Source organism: Suricata suricatta, chromosome 4 (genome assembly GCF_006229205.1).
Source record: "Suricata suricatta isolate VVHF042 chromosome 4, meerkat_22Aug2017_6uvM2_HiC, whole genome shotgun sequence".
Lineage (NCBI taxonomy): Eukaryota > Metazoa > Chordata > Mammalia > Carnivora > Herpestidae > Suricata > Suricata suricatta.
The window spans coordinates 102,958,370-102,964,282 of record NC_043703.1 but is presented as its reverse complement, the minus strand read 5'-3'; the positions used below and the strand labels follow the sequence as shown (position 1 = coordinate 102,964,282).

The 5,913-nt window shown below is 44.5% G+C and overlaps 1 pseudogene; it reads right to left on the bottom strand.

Annotated features, from left to right (window-relative positions):
• Positions 1-236: 236 nt before the first annotated feature.
• On the bottom strand, positions 237-5,435 carry LOC115290649 (annotated as a pseudogene).
• Between the last annotated feature and the right edge of the window lie 478 nt (positions 5,436-5,913).

The window sequence follows — 5,913 nt, the reverse complement described above, 5'->3', positions numbered from 1 at the left end:
ATGACCAACCACGTACATAACTTACACAATATAGACAAAAGGAATAAGTGCTATGTGTTACTTGTCTAAGAGAGATGGAAATGTGGAGGATGAAGGGACTAATTAAACTTCTGGGGGCACAAAAAATCTTTGCAGGATTCAGTACTCAGTTTATTGCCTGGCACAGAGTAGACATTCAATAAACATCTGTTTAATAAATGATCTGTAAATATATTAATTTCTCTAAACTTTGTGGTTTAAAACAACTGATGCTTTATTTCTCCTGGGTTCTGCGGGTGGGGATGTGGAAGGGGTTTGGCTGCGTAGTTGTGGCCCAGGGTCCCTCTTGGGGTTTGCAGTCCTACAGTGACCAGAGCTAGAAGAGTGAGAGTCTCCAGAAGCTGAGGGCTCCTAGACATCTCTCTCTCTTCTTGTAGTCTCACAACTTCCACGCAGTCGCTCCTTTTGGTGGGTTTGGGCTCCTTCACAGCATAGGAGCTTCTGTGCAACTGGGCTTTGTACAAACTTTTAAGAACAAGTGTTTTAGTTAACAAAGCAGAAGCTTCATGGCCTTTAGTGACCTAGTCACATCTGCCACACTCTGTTAGCCAAAACAGTCACAAAGCCAGCCCATTTTTAAGAGAGGGCACACAGAGCTCATCTCTTGTTGGGACTAGTGTCAAAGTTACATTTTAGGTAAGCAGGCAGGAGGGAGGTATTGTGGCGACCTATGAAAAATAAAAGCACCATAGTGAATTCAATGTAAGTTTTTAAGATATGTAATGTAATGTTATAATATAACATTCCTTTTTGCCTTTGTTTTTGTAAGGAACACGTCAATGTAAGTTTTTAAGATATGTAATGTAATGTTATAATATAACATTCCTTTTTGCCTTTGTTTTTGTAAGAAAAACATTTTAGAAATGGATTTGGAATCAGAAGGCAGTAGAGATTATTTGTGAACCCAATTTCTATTCAGTTTTGACTAGTGTTTCTCCAAAATTTATATCCTTTAATGTGTAAACATCAGCAAATAAAACAACTTGTCTAATTAACTCACCACTATGATCAAAAATTAATCAATGAAATCAATTATTTGGCCTCATAGAACAACAATAACAAAGCAAACAAACTAAAACAAAGAAACACACACACACACACACACACACACACACACACGCAAGCAATCCCCCAAAGCAAACCAAGATAAAACTTACCACATGTATAATTTACTTTTCACTTGTCAACAAGTTGCTTTGATATGGCATAGAAGACAAAGTCTTATTTGAAAAAGAATACATCTCAGATTTGATTTTAACAAAGTGTTGCATGAGGGTTACAACTAAAAGGCTTTTGTTTTAGTTCATAGGCAAAGAATCTCTTGATTCCAAGACCTTTGTGGGATACATGAATTATTTCAGGCGAACACAATACCACTTGGTGCACCAGAGTGGCATAATTCACCTCTTCCACTAGAATGTACCTAAACCAACAAAGAGTAGAAGCCTTGAGAGCCAGTAGTATAAACAGCAATACCTCTAATGACTGAAAGCATGATGGTCATTTCTTCTGATCATGTGACTATCAAAGCCATTTAGTGGAAAATGTGAACTAACAGATGCTTCAGTAATGTCCTCTGATTTCGGGAACTTACACCCCACAAAGGGAGATGCCAAGCACTATATGTAGAGCATTATTTTTTAGATTAGGAATATAGGCGAGTATGCTTTCAAAGTAGACTCTGTGATACTCTTTGGATTACAAAAATTTTGACTACTTAACAAAATATACTTCTAATATTTTTCTTTTAAAAATTAAGTAGCATGCTTAAAACTTAAAGGCTTTTATATATTAGGATTTGATCAGAGTTTTAGGATAAGGAAGCAATCTGAAAAGAAAATATTTTGCTCCAAGTTTACCTTTTTTATGATAAATATGGAAAAAGAAACTTATTAAGGGAAATATTCTGAAAATAGCATCTGAATGTAGGCACAGTTGAAAACACAAATTTTTATTTAAATCATTATTAAAATATTTAAACAGGAATTAGTGTTTAAGGTATAATGTTGCTAGTGGAATCTGAAGGTTGTTTGTTGCTGAGAAATTGGGTGCTGATTTTATTTTCAAGAGGTTTTTTTTTGTTGTTGTTATAAATATCTCATAGCATCTCAAGAAATAATGGCCCAGCATCTGTCTCTTCAGCTGCAAATACCTTTTCAGTTCATTCATCTCCTTCATGTGTTCTGAGCTGCTAGATTCAGACCTGGGGAAAAATATTTTTCTCTTTTTCTGCAGTATTTCTTGCTTTGTTTTAGTTACCTCAATAACTCTTTCCCTTTGTTCTACTTGGGAAGGCATAGCCATTAAAGAAGTTCATGACTTATATTTTCTGTCTGAGTCCCAGAGAAGTTTCTCAGCATTTTCTCAAAGGCACATGGGTAACCTTATCACTTATGAAATTCAGGCACAAACTCCATAATGTTTTAGCTAAAAATGAGTATCTGATTCCTTTCCCTTGGCGTTGACAACACTCTGGGTAACAATGCTGGGGATAAAGAATCACAGAAAGTAGAAAATCATAATTAAAATATGTATTTGTTGTGGCTCATTCTACTGGTACTCTTTTGTATTCTTTTGCTCTTTAAGAGTCACTACATGCTTTCATTTTCTAACCCAATTTTATTAATATTTATATTTGAAAGAGAGATAGAAAGACAGAGACAGAGACAGGGAGACGGAGAGAGGGGAGACACTGAATCTAAAACAGACTCCAGGGTCTGGGCTGTCCACGCAAAGCCTGACACGGGGCTCAAACTCAAAGAACCACAAGATCATGACCTGAGCTGAAGTCAGATGCTTTACCAATTGAGCCACCCTGGAGTCCCTGTGCTTTCATTTTCAATGTCAAAAAAACCAGTGTTTTTAACACTAAAACTCTAATTTTAACACAATAAGGGGAAAAAACCCCAAAGTATCACCTACAGGGAAACCCATCCTGGCCCCCCGCCCCCACACTGGACCAGGTCCTAGCCCTGCATGCCCCGCAGCGCTCCCAGTCACATATACGAACACACATGGGTGCACTCATGCACCGTCTGGGTGTGGGAGGGAGCTGGCTCAGAAGCAAGTATCAAAATAGTTTTAGAAGCGACTGTCCTGCCTAGCACAGGCATTAGAGAAATACTCTCTGCAAAGGGAGGTGGGAAGAAGCATGTGTAGAGTAGGAGGTGGCATGGGCTGCCAGCCCCAGCTGTCCTCTCCCTGTGGCACTGGGCCTCTAGGGTACCCAATTGCCTGTAAAAAGGGTCTGAGTCTGCCCCAGAGACTCTGGGTTGAGTCCTGGGCCCACAGCCTGAGGTTAGGGTTGACAGGTCCCACCGGAGCCCACAGATTGGCAGGAACAGGTGCATGTGAAGGGCTAGGCAGGAGCCAGGGACGCTGGATCCCAGCTTCCGGCGGGCACGTGATGGGCCCGCAGTTCTGATCTTCCTCATCTGATCCAGGTAGTTCAGGCTTGCGCCCCTTCTTACACTAACTTCCTCAGATTCTTTTCAGATTCCTCTGAGGAGCCCAGGAAATTTTTCATGTCTTTCATCTCCTGTTACTTTCAGTGTGGTGGAGGCACTGGTGGCCAAGTCCATGGACACGTACAAGAGTATGGCGTCTGGTGTTTCTGGAGTGTCAGCTCCCTCCCTGCAGACAGTACCAGGGCTCCCACTGTAGTTTCATGGGGCCAGCATGATGCGCAGGGCCCATTAGCCTGGCTCGGTTTGGGTGGGTCTGGGAACCTGTAGCTGGCAGGGGCCGCATCATAGGCTTGCTACTGTCCAAATAGCTGAGGAGCTCTGGGACGTTCTGAGCACTAAGGGAAAAACTTTCAAATTCTAACTGGGAACATCAGGTAAAAGCCCTGCCTCTGGCATGTGAAGACACAGGAGGAGATGACACTGATGTTTTCCTTCCAGATGCAGGAATAGTGGTTCTGGGGTCACAGGCCATGCACAGAGAAGACCTAGATGTCACTTAGGTTGGTGAGGCAGGGCAGGCAGATCTTAACATAGTGCTTAGAGGCCACCCTGGCAAAGAGCCAGCACCATTTTGTGCAGGTGATAGCCTTGTGCTCATCACCTTGATCTTGGCACTCACCTTCGGCATTTTGAATACCCTGAACCGCTCCTCACATGCTGTGTGCGGGGCATGGTCTCCCTGTGGGTCAGGCGCCTGGTCCCTCTAGGCCCCTCAGGGCACAGGCTGCTTTCAGCCGCGCACGTCTAGTACAGCGAAGCTGCCGCCCACGCTCGCGTTAGCTGCACGTCCTTGCCTCCTCCCACCACGCCAGGTGTCCTTGCAGTGCGCAACCGCATTGCGCTGGTAAACATGGAGCCCGAAGTTTGTGCGGCACGGAGGAGGTGGGTGATGGGCTGCATATCCAGGGAACTTGGCATCAGAGAAGTAGAGGCATTGCACAGTGTCAGAGAGGGAGTGGTCAGCCGGTGGGGCTTGAGGCGGGACTCCACCAGCGTCATTGCCAAGTCTTGGGGATATGGCTGTTCTGCGCGGGGACCTCCTGCAACTTGTTAGCGTTAGCGGCGGTTTCTTGCCCGAGACACAGCTCTTCCGGATTCACGGAGGCGCGTGGAAGACTGGTGCTGTGAGGTCTTAAACAATTTCGCTCGGGAGCACAGCCCCTCCATGGCCTGGAGGTTGTTGGGGTGAAGGGTGTACTTGGCCAGCACAGGGCTCTTGCACTGGAAGTTGAAGAGGCCAAAGCCATGACTGATAACAAAGGCTACAAGGCTCCCAAGTGGAGCAGGACGGATTGGACAGCAGCTGGCTGCAATCACTGAATCAGCACGTGGGGCCAGAAACGAGAGGGTGGGAACTCAGCCACTCCTAGCCCCTTCCCTGTGAAGCCTTCGCGGTCTTGGAGGAGGTCCATGCTGACCACCTGTTCCAGCCTCAGTACCTAGCCTGCAGTGCCTACCACAGTCTGAGCTGTATACTTGCAGAGTGCCACCTTCACCAGGCCCAGCAGGGGAGAGTGGCTGTCGATGTCTAAGAAGCTCATCTTGCAGAATGGTGGCCAGTCGTCTTCTGAAGCCTGTTGCTGTGTGTGCCAGGCCAATGGGCCACACAGTTGGCATGCTTACAGCCTACCTGGAAGAGGCCAGTTGTGCTCAGCTTATGGAGCGGTCGCAGCACCACCACTGGAAACATCCCAGAACTACCCGGTGCCGTCCTCACTGCAGGTTGGCAGCACAACTCACCGCAATGACTCCTGGGCCAGGGTCTGGCCCCTGGTGACAGGCCAGCTGAATGGCACTGGAGGCTGGCAGCAGGTGCAGCAGCCCACCAGAACTCGTGATGCGGGCCCACAGTTTGGCAGGGACCGTGAGGACATGGGACAAGCAGGTAATAGCCAATGGGTAATCTCTGTCTTCATGCTGAATACACATAGGAGAATAATTTTTCTAGATTTTAACTATGACTTATTATATTAGTATTATTTATTTATTTATTATGACTTATTAATCATTTTAATATGAGTAAGTTGCCACAGCTGGGCATACATCTATATTTGAAACAGAAGCTAGGTATAAAGAAAGGTGGCATAATCAGAGTATTCAAGATGGAGTCTACCTGAACTATTTGTACTATGGGACATGGCTTAGTTCATAACCGATAATGTTTTTTTCCTACCAATTTCTAAGTCATTTTCTCATTAAAATAATGGTTGAGCAGGTGTATCTAAAAATGCCTTCAATCACTTTTGCGTTAATTTGAGAGTAGAGTTTTGCAAACCAGTGAAATTTAATTTTCAAATCCTACTCGGTTAGGCCAGGGGAGAAAAAAGGAGGGCAAATTGGAGTTTTTGGTTTTGTTTTTGTGTCTTATAATCCAATTAGGGCTTTTATGACTGAAAGGAAGTGATAA